Source organism: Melanotaenia boesemani, chromosome 3 (genome assembly GCF_017639745.1).
Source record: "Melanotaenia boesemani isolate fMelBoe1 chromosome 3, fMelBoe1.pri, whole genome shotgun sequence".
In the NCBI taxonomy this organism is placed as follows: domain Eukaryota; kingdom Metazoa; phylum Chordata; class Actinopteri; order Atheriniformes; family Melanotaeniidae; genus Melanotaenia; species Melanotaenia boesemani.
This window is the reverse complement of record NC_055684.1, coordinates 24503325-24519234: the sequence shown is the minus strand read 5'-3', so window position 1 is coordinate 24519234 and position 15910 is coordinate 24503325. Positions and strand designations below refer to the sequence as shown.

General features: G+C 37.7%; 1 protein-coding gene across 2 annotated transcripts in view; it reads right to left on the bottom strand.

Moving 5' to 3' along the window:
* atp2b2 (ATPase plasma membrane Ca2+ transporting 2) overlaps positions 1 to 15910 on the bottom strand; it is a 134991-nt gene that overhangs the window by 100472 nt on the left and 18609 nt on the right. The gene's annotated exons all lie outside the window — the stretch shown is intronic.

Sequence of the window (15910 nt, the reverse complement as noted above, 5' to 3'; positions counted from 1 at the left end):
AGGCTACACAGAGTACAACACTTCACACACACACACACACCAAGGAGCTCGTAACCTACATCCTGTGTTTGTATATGAAAAAATGGCTATTAAATATCTTTAATCTGTACTGACTGAAAAAACCATAAAAATGCAAACTAGTACATGCTCACATTCTCTTGAATAAACTTTGTTTTATTTTGTCTTGTTTTATGGTAGGTTGGTATCACTTATTCTTTTAAGCTGTACCTTACACTGACAATTGAACATGTGTTATTAAGAGACAACGCACTAATATAGCAGATGAGAACAATCGACAAGGCAAAGCTTTGTTATCTATACAGCACATTTCATACACAAGCCAACCCAACGTTCAAGAATGCCTGTCTCTACAAACATGATATAGGTAATCAAAATGGTATTTCCAACATAAGTGCAGATAACTACGACTATCGTTTGAGACCATAAATTTGAGAACATGATCATTTGTTTTTCAAAACACTGTGGCAGTATACAATAAAGCAGGAATATCCAATGTTGGCCCTCACCAGCCACAGTCCTGCAATTTTTAGATTTTTCTCTGCTTCAACACACCTGAATTAAATATAGTTAATTTCTTCAACATCTTGCAGTTAAGTTCTGCCAAAGCCTGTTAATGACCGATCAATCTGAAGGACATCCCTGCAATAAAAGTCTGCACTGGGTTTAAGATTCACTGGGATCCAACAAATCTTATAACAGTGAGCATTTTTAACATTGCCGTTCAGTTAGAAAATAAAGTGAAGTTCTCACAGTGACAATGTACACTTCACTAGCTTTACTCAGTGTTGGAGTTTTAGAAAGGAAGTTGAGGAAAAGATCAAAGCAGAAGTTCACACAGCAAATGTGAAGCTAGTTAAGTGTGTTCAAAAGATTAACTGCACACCGGCAACTGGATATTAACACACTGGCCATTTTCAACGTGGGCCATGGCTGATTCAGCACATAAAAAACAAACAAACAAGAGGACACAATTGCATAAAGATCAGAGCAAGAAGCTGAACATAGGGTAAAAAAATACTTTGGTATGGCTCTCACATTTACCTTTTCTTTATTCATTGATGTTACTTGCATGTGAGCTACAAACTATGTGGGTAGCTAAACACATATCCTAATTGTGGCTCTATGCTAGTACTAAGCTTGAGCCAGTATATTCAGTTCTGTGAATGTCAATAGTTTCTTGTGTTTATATATCGCTGCTGTATTTTGTAGCTGTAAATAGCAGTGCAACTGTAAGATAATTTATGCTAGAAGAATGAAGTGAGAATGGGATTCCTCAAGTCCTACGGGACCTGACACAAATCTCACAGGAGCAAGGGGACTGACATCTAACAGTAGCAGGCAATAAAATAACATGCTGAGGGAGTGGGTGGTAATGTTCAGAAAAGTATCACTTTGTTTTTAGTGATTTTTATTTGAGTAGAACGTCATCAAGATGACACTTGAATGCTTTCTTCTAACTAAAGACTACAAATAGATGCCACTGGCTGCCCCAGATTTAACATCTTATAACTATTTATGCTCTCCTTTCAGATGTTCTTATTACCTGAATTTGTCAACAGCACGAGAAAATGTCAGTAAATACAAAAGAAAATTTGTTAATGATTTAAAGATTTGATACTTCCCTTTCAGGGAGAAAAGAGTCCATCATTAGAAGAACCCGGTCAAAACAAATCATTAGAGGAAAGCTGAGAAACCAGGCTGGTTTGAGAATGGTGAGCTTCAGAGGACTGACTGCCTGGTCTAAATGTTAACCAGGGTTTCCTGGTGAGGATGCATTATGCAAATATCACAGACTGGTGCTAGAGAGGAAAAACGCAGACACACAAGCTGTGCTTCTTTCACTCCCCATCTCTTACAATCTGAATGAACACTTTAGTATATGCACATGAATACACAGAGAAGATAACTTGCACACTTGCTGGCTTGCTACTGCAGAGCTTTAGCCTACCTCTCTCTCGCGGTCACACCAAGGGCATGTACTTCCTTGAAACACTACTGCACAGCTTGTCATGGGAGAGGAGAGGAGAGGAGAGGAGAGGCACCTTTTGATGATGTTGATCTCATTCACAGAAAAAATAATAATGCTATGAGAAGGAAAGATGGGGAATCTAATGTTTTAAAAAAACAAGCAACACATGAAAATCTGTCATATCATCAAAATGGATGGAAGAAATGCTGCAACTATGTGAACAGAAAAGATGAAAAAAGCAGGAGAGGGCAGAGCATTCCTTGGTAATGGAGATGAGATGTTAATGTGCCTGCTAGTGATGCACTGCAGCAAACTGGAGGAAGAAGGAGAAAGAGAAGGAGAAGTAAGAGGAGGTTGTAAAGGACTTGAGAACACCCTAGATGATTAAAACAAGAAGGAAGTGGAAGGTAAGATCAAGAGGGGGAAAAAGAATGAAGACACAAATTTAGACAAAATGAGCAACAATAATAGAATAAAGGAAAGAAGGGGGGGGCATTGAGGTTTGAACGTTGATAAAGCTGACGATGCAGAAAGATGATGCTTGAATAAAGTGACACTGATGCCTCTGATGAATCTATAATGATTCTTATCAGAGTTTCAAAGCCATCACTCCATGTCCTCAAGAAGCATTTTTGATTTTCACACAATCCTGAATTACAGGCTCATTTATCTCTGGGCATCTACATTTGTTTGACAAGGCTCCAATCTCATAGCACACTCACACGTTATGCTCTTGAATGTATGCTCTAACTTTGCACAAGAGAGGATAATTATGTCCCATGAAAGTCAATGTTGTTAAAATGAATGTCATACTGTGACCTACCCTCCTGCATTTTCAGTGTGTTAGTCAATGTAAAGCAGTTATGCTGGAATAAAGCCACCACATCATCACATGTGATTATCTACTTGACAGACCAAGATAGACTTCATATAGCCCTTTTACACCGGCAGGGCCCCATGCTGATGCAAGTTCCTGAATCTAATTTTGACTAGCTCAGCATGTTGAGACAGAAAAAAATTTTACGCAGAACCTAAAACCAAAAGAAAAGTGTTTCTTCTTGACGAACCGTTATGTCCTCAGTGGGTAAAGGTTGGGTTCACCCAAACCCTAGACCAAATAAGTTAAAGAAATGAAGAAGGAATACTGCAATAGTAAAAAAAAAAAAAAAAAAAAAAAGAAAAACTTGGGCAAAAGTGATGCTGGGTGTGATTTTACTTGTCAGTCTTTCAAGCTGCTAGATAGTGTGATGGGTCATTGACCAGTAAACCAGCAAATAGGAGCACAGGATTCTGCCACTGCACCAGTCACAACCAAAGACAAGCAAAAAAAATTCCCATCTTTGGGTATTCCAAGAGTGCTAAATTCCTTACAAACTGGACATCGAGATGCATGTCTAAGCCAAACAGTATTTCAGATTTTGCAATATGAAGACAGCGACATAAAAAGATTAACTATTTAATTGCCCATGGTATCCCATTGCGTGACACACGCAACCATAACCCTACAACATGATTTCACACATCAACAAACTCATCTGTCGCGATGCTGATACTAAAAGAAGGTTCACCAGAATTCTGGCTATATTTATCTTTAGCCCTGAGTAACCACAATGTAGAACATATGCAGCATTTATCATTTACCATGAATTATGTAAGTCTGGCCCAAAGCAAACCAGGTCTTTCATTCACAACTTTCTGTATAGCTATGACATAAGAACCACAGTCTTTGTTGCTTGTACTTATACATAAAAAATTAGATAATAAATTTTAAGACCAACATCTGAACATGCCTTTAGCTATAGAGTTTTTCTTCTTTTTTATTAAATGTTAGTATTACCCACTGTGAAAAAAACATTATAAATTTTATTTACCTCCATTTAAATGGCAAATATTTTAAGCTTAGACTTTTAATCACTTTATTTCATCTTTGCATTGTCATGTGCAATAAGTTATGTCTGACTACAACTTATGTCCCATATGTGTCTCATAAGGGACAAAGTTCAAACAGAAAGCAAATCAGAACAAAGAGGGTAACTCTTTGTTCTGACTCACTTAACTCATAGAGTTAAAAAAAAGTTACTGAAGGAAAGTAGACAAAAAGTTATAGATAAGTTAACATATTAAGTACTACGCTAAACAAAGATTACATATTTCTATTTATTATTTATTAAAAAGTATTCATTTAAATTTATTTCAGCTGCAGCTGGATTGCTCCAACTAAGTTTCATTGTATACCATACAATGACAATAAAGATCTGTCAATCTAAGATGGGTGAAGAATATTAGCGATGGAAGTATGCCTAATTACATTCACACATTTAAGGGAGCAACGAAAAAAAACATGAGATATTATGTAAAGCAGCAAACATAAAGAAAAAAAAAAGGTGTCCCAATTCAGGGCCTGCACACTCTGAAGTACAGATTTATAGGCTACATATGCCATCGTGGTGCACCAAGCACTGTCCTATTTCAAAGGAGCCTCGGAATCCACCCAACAGAGCCGCATTTCGTTTGGCCTCAAATTAAGGCTGCTGATGATGCATCCTTCCCGGCCTCTTTTCTCCCAGAATTCATTGTGCACAAGACGGGGGCGAATGAGCAGCCGAGCTCAAAAGAGTATGTTTTGGTTTTTTTGTTTGATTGCTTTGTTTGTTTTCTTAACTACACTTTTGTAGAAAGGTGATTAAACCAAGTACATTAAAAACATGTTTGTTAAACGGTGGCATTAAACTTATGAAATTTTTGATATTCATGGATTTTTAAGGGGTTAATTAAGAGTCTACCGGCTGGAAAACAACAGAGCCTCAGACAGTTTTTTGTTTCTTACATTATTACTCGATCGGTGTTAACGTTAACGAGAGCTGTTCTGTCACAGTGTACAGTACAACTGCATAAATCTTAGTGTAGGAGCATGATGTTTGGGAGATAAAACACATTTCTTATAACACTGTAAGCCTAGTTGTTTTAATTAAATATAACAAAACTCAAAGAGTATTATAATGAAGAAATAGCATCTGCTTAGAGCAATGAATATTTTGCACAAAAAAAGTCTGGGATCATGTGTCATTTTAGTGAGGTTATTTGTGACAGAGTAGTTTAGTAGTTACCACTGTAGCTTCACAGCATACTGGTTCCTGGTTTGAATGTCAAACTTTTTTTATCTTCCCCAGCATGTAATTTATCAAGGTAAAGCAGTTTCCTCCCACAGTCCAAATACATGCATATATGGTTAATTAGTGATTAGACTGATCATGAGTGTGCATGGTTTGTCTTTGTGTTGGTTCTATGACTGACTGTGGATCTCTTCAGATTATACCCCCATTCCACCTGAGTACAACTGGCATCAGATGACCCTGAACCCATTTCAGAGCACATTGTCGGGATGAATTCGGTCTTAACATACCTCAGACCAAATGATAATTTTATAGGATAATCCTATAAGACTTAAGATAATCAGGCATTTGTCATTCGTGGTCGGGAAGGGGGAAAACAGCCTGATAATCTTTATGTGTGTATCCAGCTTTAGTCAGAAATTTTAAACATTTTCTCCAATGATGATAAAGTGAAGGATTCAAATGTAACCCACTCTGGAGAGTGATCTGTCATTTTGGAAAGTAAGAACACATCAAAGTGATGATGGGTCCATCCTCCTTGTCCTTGTTCTGCAGAGGGAAATACAATGGGCCCTCAGCTACAAGGGCTGTGAAGAGAACAGCAAATGCAGTGATCATTGTTTTTTCTCTGTGTTGGGTGGCCCACATCTTGAGCTTAGGTAGAATATTTTTGTGTCCAATGTTGTGGGGCTAAACAGACAAATAGTCTGCTGTATTATTTAGTGGCAGTTAGGTGTGTCCCATCTCCCTGGGTGAATATTTATATCATGCAGTCCAAATCTGTCAATTTTAGGTAACCTCACTTGCATCAAGACATTACTGAATTAGTAAGCAAATACAATAGCACAAATCAAATGAAACAAATCAAACTCAAAAATGAAAACTAATGACATTTTACATTATTGATTTTTCTGAATGTCACCGTAGAATTTATTTTAGTAAAGGACGAGTTTTCTCAGGAGAACAACCCAATTCACTCACTCTCAATATTCAAAAGATGTCAGGTTCCAATTAATTGCAGAGGGCCTTTGGGGATATGGACCTGCAGTTTCTCTGAAAGGCTTTATACACACAAAAGGATTGCACTGCACCACTCACACTTTACAAAGACAGCACATTGAAATGGCTTCTCTTTTACCAGCATGCCATGACTCTGAGCCTTAGTTAGTCCATTTTAACATTTTTTTCCAAGCAGTGGGGCAAGACTGAAGAGGTACTTGTTTTTTTAAACTCACATATCAACATTGTGTATTATTTGTCATCTCTTTTAAAGTACAATATGCTTACACTGAGTTACAGTTTCTACAGCTGCCTAGTGGTCTATCTCAGAGGATTATGGTGAAGTTGGCATTTTTTCTCTGCTGTGCAAGAGAAATCAATGGGGCTAAACATAAATATAAGGATGTTTTCATCGAGGACAACCTGCCAACTGCCAATATATATATATATATATATATATATATATATATATATATATATATATATATATATATATATATTGTGTATATATATATATATATATTGTGTATATATATACATATACATATGTATACATATATATATATATAGAGAGAGAGAGAGATTTTTTTTCTCCCCCCTTTTGAGGCAGCTTCTCCCCCAATCTGACGCAGAGCTAATAAGCACATACACACTCAGTTGTCAGCAAAGGGTCAGCAGTGGAGACAGAAAAAAACTGGGGAAGTGAATAACAAGACTTTGCTAGAACTGACTTTCAATGTATGCTAATACTGTAAGTAAAATAAAAACTAACTGAAAAAGACAACTGATTTTATTCAACAAGGGAATAATATATATGAAGGTGATTCTTCTAACTGCTTACATTTACATACGTTTCACACAATGTGATGATTCAAGGAACAACAGAGTAACTCTGTGCAGAGGCAGAAAGCGACTGAAGCAGCAATGTTTGCGCAAAACTTAGGTGCATGTGGTAGATACACATGCACGCGAAGAAGCAGTGGAATGCACACACACACAATTCAGTAATATGCATGTGGCCCTCATTTCTGTTGTCAGCTCATGAATACACTGAGGTTTGTCACTTGGAATGTGCATGAAGCTGGTACAAGGAAAAAGAAGTTAAAGATTTTCAATCTGCTGCAGGAGATGAAAGCAGACATAGTCTTATTACAGAAAACTCATTAGTCAATAGATCCTTTAACAGCCCAGTTTCCACATGTGTACTCAGCTTGTTATAACTCTGGGCAAAGAGGAGTAGCAACTCTTATTAATAGAAGGTTAATTTGACATTGATAACACAATCACAGATCCAGAAGGCAGATTTATAATAGTTACACTATCAATTTAAAATGTTAAATTATGTATTGCAAAAATAAATGGTCCAAATGTTGATGGCCCCTTGTTTTTTGTACGCCCCCTTCACCATACTCTAGTAGTTTATCAGCTACTTTAAAAGAGAATTGTCCATATATGTAGAAAATATAAACATATCTACTATTACTCTGCTATTAAAACTAGGATAAGACTCCACACTTCCATCCAGTTACTGTTTAATTTCTTTAATAAACACAGATCTTAAAATAATCAGCAAAGCTATTGCGAGAAGGGTAGAAAAAAATAACCTCTCTAATAATACATCCTGACCAAATTGGCATTATTATTCCTCTACTAATATGCACAGATTAATTAAAATAATAGATTATTCTACCCTACATAATCTGGAATCCACAGTCATTTCTTTAGATGCAGAAAAAGCATTTGACTGAGTAAACTGGACATTTCTATTTGCAACAATAAACAAATTTGGGTTTGGGTCATCTTTCATAGACTGGATAAGAATATTATATGACAACCCAAATGCATGTGGGAAGACCAGTGATCAAACTTCTCCAAGCTTCTGTTTGCAGAGAGACACCAGGTATGGCTGCCCGCTTTCTCCGTCACATTTACTATTTTTATTGTATAACAAAATAAAGAAACTAAAGGAATCCATGCCAAAAATATAAAAATAAGTCTTTATCCTGATGATGTTTTACTCTTGAGAGACATCTCTTCCCCAGACAATCACACTCATTAACAAATTCTCATCAATATCTGACTACCCTATTAACTGGTCTAAGACTATAGTTATGCCCATTAAATGTGACTTACAAAATACCCAGTACTATAATACAGTCTGAAAACATTAGATATTGAGGCATAAACATTTCTCCCAGATTATCAAAACTAACAAAGCTAAATTATGTCCAGCTACTAAAAACAATAGAGGATGATCTCTCACGGTGGAGGTGCTTACCCATATCACTCATGGGGAGGGTGGCCACAATCAAAAAGATGGGTCTACCTAAGGTCAACTACCTGTTTTCATTAATACCCACTAAACCATCCTCCAGCTGGTTTAAGTCAATGAGCTCACACGTATTGAAATCTCTATGGAAAAACAAGCTATCATATATCAGGCCCGTCTCCATAGAGGGTGTGGAGGTGGAGTCGGTCAGTTCATATAAGTACCTGGGACTGCAGCTGGATGACAGACTGGACTGGTCAGAGACCATCAACGCCATCCACAAGAAAGGACAGAGCCGGCTGTACTTTCTAAGGAGGCTGAGGTCCTTCAACATCTGCAAGAAACTGCTGCTGATGTTCTACCAGACTGTGGTGGCCAGTGTCCTTTTCTATGCTGTGGTGTGTTGGGGAGGCAGCATAAAGAAAAGGGACGCAGCACGGCTGGACAGAGTGATCCGAAGGGCAGGATCTGTGGTGGGCACAGAGCTGGACTCTTTGGTCTCAGTGGCAGAAAAGAGGACCTTGGACAAGATCCTGACCATCCTGGACTCCTCCTCTCACCCTCTGCACAGAACTCTGAGCAGGCAGAGGAGTGTGTTCAGCCCCAGACTACTGTCCCTGACCTGCTCCACCAACAGACTCAAAAACTCTTTCGTACCCCGGGCCATCCGGCTGTACAACATCTCGCTGAGGGCGCAGGGGTCACAACCACTACCATAGTCTGAATAGTTTTTATGGACATGTGCCTTTTTCTCATTTGGAAGCACACTTGCTCTTATCCCATTCTGTAAACACTGTCTCAGCAGTTTTTGCACATCCTGCACTTTTTCACTCATGCACCTTGTTTGGCTACCACCGTCAACATATGTACATACTTGATCACCTGTACAGTATATATGTACATAGACCATAATAATGGTCTTCTTTATCTACCGTTGCCTCTATTTAATTTTAAATTAGTCTAGGTATGCTTAAGTACTAACCCCTAATGTCAAGTACTAACCTTTGATGTATGTATATGCTACTGGATGCTTGAATTTCCCTCGGGATCAATAAAGTATCTATCTATCTATCTATCTATCTATCTATCTATCTATCTATCTATCTATCTATCTATCTATCTATCTATCTATCTATCTATCTATCTATCTATCTATCTATCTATCTATCATCTGTCTGTCTGTCTGTCTGTCTGTCTGTCTGTCTATCTGTATAAAAACTTCACAACAGACTAAAAACAGAGGTGGATTGGACCGACCCAACTTCAATCAATATTTCTTAACTAAGAATAACAATAATAAACAATAACCAAGGCTTCACTTATTCCATATAATTACACCCATCTGGAACAACCCTGACATCCTACAAAACAAAAAGATAATTAACTTCATGCAAGGAAAAAAAAGGAATAAAACAGAACATGTAATAGAAAATGGAAACTTCTTACCATTATCAAATATATATAGACTATTATCAAAGCTAGAACAAATCTCACTTCCAACTTTAAAATAGATTGATCTCTTTATAAAAATTATACAGGACAAAGGATGTTCTGAATGGGTTTGTCACAATCAAATATCTGCTCACACTGCACTGACAACATGATTGACAACTATTTTCAAGCCTGGTGGTCCTGCACACCTGTCCGCAGGTTCATGCTTCAGGTATATGAAGACCTGTCAACATGGCTTAAATTCCTGCAAACCCTCCTGCAGACCCTGGGCTCTTGGAGTCGTGGGCCCTGAGCTTTGGCTGCCCTGGAGGGTCAGTGCCTGGCAGGGTTGACAGTTGCCAATCTTGGCTCGCCGAGGCCTCTGGCTAATGCCTTCCTCTGCCGACCTCTGGGTGGGTCTGAGGTCATCTTCATGGTGGAGTAAAATATTCAGATTTTATGCTTGAGAAAGCACCAAGGAGGGGCGGGTGCTTTGAGTTGACTCTTTGGCACTGCAACACACATTACTCTATGTGTGGGAAACCCTGATGCGTGTTTACCATTTCAACGCAGAAACTCAGTTAGCTGTCCGTTAGCCATTAGGCCTCTGTCTGTGGCTGTAGGACCAGCAATCAGAGATGTTGTGGTGGAGAATGCTCGATGTTACAACCCAGCGTAGGGGTATAATGGGTGTAACAAAAGAAATATGAGTAGAGCAGATGAAAGTATATAAACAAGTGGTTTTTATTGTTACGATCAGAAACACAGTACACCTACAGGGGTGGTAAATAGCCAGTGTTGGGGTTAGTGGGACTGCTTAAAAAAGAATCCAGAATTTCATCCACTGAAGCTCAAATGCTTAACTTAAAGTCCAGCCAGATAAACTAAACTCCAGAATGTTGAAAAGGGAAAAGCAAAAGACTGGCGTACTAAACAAAGAAAGAAATTAGAAGCAGTCCCAATAATGTAAGAAATATGTAAAACAAAAGGTGCTCAAACTAAACTAGCCCAACACATTTTATCTGAAAATAGTGAAAATTAACTAAAGCTTATCCAAAACGAAGAACAAAACAGAACACAAAGAGCAGCCAAAAGAGCTGTTGTATCTCCTGAAAAAACTGGGTTCTAATAACGCGCCAAAACCAAACACAAAACGAGTAGTTTAACACTACCTAAGGATTACAAAGGCCAAAGTTACCACCACCGAGGCACAGCAAAACACTAAGTCACAAAGCCACCACAAAGTCCGACAAGCTGAGGATGAAACCGTCTGTGTCAACCCCCCCACCCCAACCCACCGACTGAGCACACACAGCAGTCTTTTATTTCAGGGGTGCTGGTGGTCGGTGCAGGGATTAGAGGGGCGGTGACCAATCACCGGGAAGGAGTCGAAGGTGTGTCTTGGATAGGCGCTCCGAACAGGCAACTGCCAGCTGACTTCTGCATGTAGAGTAGGCCTCAGGTGTCATCAATGAGTGGTGGCTGTAATACATGACTAAAACATTTTTAATGACCAAATATTAATGTAAATTATCCTAAAATCACACCGATAGACCGTCCATGGACAGAAATAATTGCAGATCATTCAGTATAATTATTTGCATGGCAGCAGTCAAAAACAGCAGCTGATATAATCAGAAACATCTCATACTGAGACAGAAAGTTCTGTTAACAAACACCAAAAGCATTAAATGAAGTGTTTATACATATCACAGCACACAAACTATCCATGTTTATCTTTCAGACTACCTGGTTGTTCTAAATGTTAACAGGTCTCTTTAAAAAATCTGACCAATAAAAAGGAACCAGTTGGAGACAAACTCCTACCTGATTAAGTGGGCAGTTAGGTCATGCTATAACATTTTGGAAGTACAACAGTGAAAAGCCATGTTTTGGCAGTGACAACATTTCCCTACAATAAGGAACCTTTGGAGGATCCTACGCCAGAGCTTGTGCATGTCCACATCAAGGATAACAGACTGAACAAGGTATCAGGTATCATTTTACCGCCAAATGGACTGTGGTCTGATTAACAAATCAATTTTCTATTTCTGGAACTAAGCACCTTGGCTTTGCACCTTGTACGTCCAAACAGACACAGACATAACAGTATTTTTCCTAATTCTCCCTTTCCTGTATAGAAACATCTGCCTCTACAATTTCCCCTTCCAGTCTCTTACACCATCAACACTTGAGTGTAGTCATGCTAGTTTTACCTCAATAGTAAAAAACAACTACATACTGACTGTATAACCACATTTATTTTGAAACCACAAACTATACATAATCTATAAAATTTTACTACTTCAAAGCACAGCTTAGATGTACCACAAAACTCCTGTTCCGGTTCTTTTTCTTCTTTATTAAGTTCCAGACAAAAAACATCTCTTCACTTTAATAAACCTGCTCTCTCCTGATTACATCAGACGCACCGCTGCAGCAGGACCAGATGTGGAGGAAGAGACATTGGATTGCTAGCCTCTGCATGTGGTTTCACTGTGATCAGGGCCAGTGAGCCAGAACTTTGAAAAAAAAAAAAAAGAAAACGAAAACAAATTGCATTAACATGCGATAAAAAAAATTAATGGCATTAATTAATTAATGTGTTAGGGCGATAATTCACACACAGTTATATATATATATATATATATATATATATATATATATATATATATATATATATATATATATATATATATATATATATATATTATACTGTAAATATGTTCAGCAGGGATTTAAGAGTTATTTTACAGGCAGTCAAATTAAGCTGCAGACTGACATCCACATATATCAGGAGGTTTGATATAATACAGGCTAAGATGGCTAGTGTTAAAGCAATGTTACTCTTACTAGATGATAGTTGGCACTTCAGGATGGTGTCAAAGATAGCAATAAGGGGTCATTTAATTGGTGAATCCCCAAGATAAAATGACCAAACAGGGACTGGTAATAGTTTGTTTCTTCCACTTGGGTAGTGCATTAAAATCACTCTCTGAAAACTGTGTAACTGAACAGTAACAAACAGTTCAATCAAGGGAAAGTGTACACTTGTGGTAGATTAAACAATAGTATATACACAAATTTACACAACAAACATGTTAAGTATTACAGTTATTAACTTTGGGACCTAGAAATTTGTGTCATCATATCATAAACCCTTCTCATTTAAGAGGCTTTGAATAAGGGTATCTGCTAAATGAGTTAATGCACATATAAATAATTAAGAGGAGGATCCCTGTTTTATTTGAACAAAATTCCCCTTTGGTGCAGATTAACAATTCATAAGCTTTTTCATTCCCCTCTTCTGCTCCTCTCTAACCTTCCACATATTTATGTCATTCTCCCATTCACAGACCCTTTGTCCTTGTTGCTGTAATACCATAAACACAGCTGGCCATTTAAATGGACTTGGTTGGGTTAGAAGGGAAAGTACTGTCCCTAAAATCTACAAATTCCTTTAGCCCCATTAGAAACAGAGACAGCTGGCATATTTATGTGCAGTAGCACATCTGAGTGAGTACAAGCACTTAGGTAGCTCCTCAGTCCAGAACTATTCTTTGGTGCACAGAGTGCATGGGTTCATTGATTGTATCTCTCCCCTGGCACTTTAATGGTCGAGGTACACTTGTCTCTGAACCGAACATTAGCATGGTCAAGTTATTTCCTCTCAGGGGCTATTTCCATTCACCAATAAGGGATTTTTCCGTTGACTCCTTCAAACTTGTGTAAGAAAAACGGCAAGCTGGGTTTTTCCATTATTTCGTGCAGTGATTTAGTGGGGTGCAGAATGTCTGTGCTTTAATTGTGGCATAAAAGACCATTGCAAATATATCCTTGTCATTACAACAGTTAACTTCCTGCTTGATTTAAGAAGATTTTTCTTCTTTCTTCCCCAACATGAACAATAACAAATACTCAGATACTGTTTGCATTGTAGTTATCATTAAGTACATTTCCCTTGAAGTAAAGGTGGTAAAAGATTGTGAAGTCTCCGTAACACCTTAATTAAAGTTCTAACCTGTCTGAAGTGTAAATTTATTAAGACATTATTAGCCTAAGACATGCACTGAACAGAAATGCATACACTGAAGCTTTAATATTAAACAAAGCAGCCAAAGTTTCCACCAAAGAAAGAATACTAATATACGACTGAAAAGAAAAAGTTTGAGCTTCTTTGCATGATAGAGATAAATATATCAATAGAAATAATAACCTTAAATTCCATATACTCTACACTATATTGTCAGATGAACCCCAGACAGGTATTTGTGCAATAACCACATTTTTTTAATCTCTAAGAAAGGGGACAGGTGAGGTCATGTAAAAAGATTTAGAGCTGAAGAGGATATGATGGAGTAAGAGACTGCTAAGAAACAGAAGAAAACAAGCAAGGGTTAATCCAGGGAGGGAGTGCTCCATCAGGCAGCTTTTTTACCTGCCGTAAGGGACAAGAAGATGACTTACTCGTGGGTAAATCTACACACATGGACACACTCCACTGCAGGTAATTGCTGTCAAGAAAACTTGCCTGTCACTCCACAAGAAGGTAGTAGTGCTCTTTTACACCCAGGCCCCACACTTCACCCACTCTCTGCAGTCCACCCCCATCCCTTAAGGTGTATTCAGCGCTACACTTGAAGCTAACTCAGTTCTTATATTGCACAATTTTGCCATTAAGTGATGACGCTTCAGGCTACTCAAGAAAGGATGAAGAATGAAAGAATCCTGTAAAAGAAATTACCTGCCCGAGTACCGTTCGAACATTTTTTTATAATGAAATATTTCGAATGTCCCTTTTTTTTTTTTCTTTTTTTTTAAATCAACTATCTAAAATAACCTTATATAAAACCCAATAATAATGGATGCGATTAATAAAAAATTTTAAATACAATAAAATATGCCATGAAGAATTCCCTCCTGCAGTGTCCTTCATGATTAGCATAAAGCTACACCTTGCCACGGTATTAGAAAATCATTAAACAGCATACACAGCCACACGTTGCCTCCTTAAAGGCCATAGTACAGCAGGTGAACTGTGTAGAATGCTACATGTGAATGAGGCACCATACTACCAGTCACACTGTGACTCTCTGTACAGGGTAATATGGGACTATTGCACAACCTGTGTGCTACATTTTACCCTTTGAAAACTGACAAGGTATAAGTATAAAGGGACACCTTTTAGATATTTACAGCCTAGTATTTGCCCACATACTAAAATTAATGAAAACTCTAAGATGAGAATGTTTTTAGGCAATTTCATTGTGCCAGGTAGTCCAATGTCATAAAAAATTAACCAAGATTCACAAGAATAAAACTTTTTTAATCAAACCATGTAACTCCTAATCAAGGCAGCAAAGTAGAAAAGTAAATGCAGAAGTAGAAAAGTGAACAGACTGAGAAAAAACTTGTGAAGGATGGAGTTCAAACCAGCAATCTCTCACTTGAAGGCCAGGAGCTAAATACCATCCACAACTTCCAACTTTATTCAAAGAGCATGGATGTGTAGAAACATCATGATTGGCAAAGAAGGAGCCTTTTTGAGCATTTATTATATATACTGTACATACTTTTCCAATGTGGTCATTTTACAATTTGTTTTGACTGTGGTGAATATTAAGTCAGCCAAATAAAGCTACAATGGCTAAAGCTTTTTGCCACAAACGTTCATACTGTCAGTTACAGTATTCACTTAAACATGTATGCAAATGTGTGTGACTCTATGTGTGAGTATGTTCAAGATTCTCAGGAGACTTTCCAGTCCCTTCATGTTGTCACAGCGTTTGGCACTGGTCTTGTTTCTCCAGATGTTCCCACCATCCTATTTCTCTTTTTCTTTTTTTCTTGACATCTGCCCACTTTCTCGGTTTCTATTTTCAGAGATAAGAGACTTACTTTTAAACTTTCCATGTCTTGCTGTCTCCTTTCTTCTCTCAGTAACTGATAAGTAAGAAACATTTTCCCTACAGACAAATACATATCTGACAATGGTATATTATAAAAAATTATACAATGCAGTTAATATCACTGATTCAAACACCTTCCTGTCCAAATAGTACTGCTCCTTATACACTCACACATTAACGCACAAGCCACTCTGCTTTC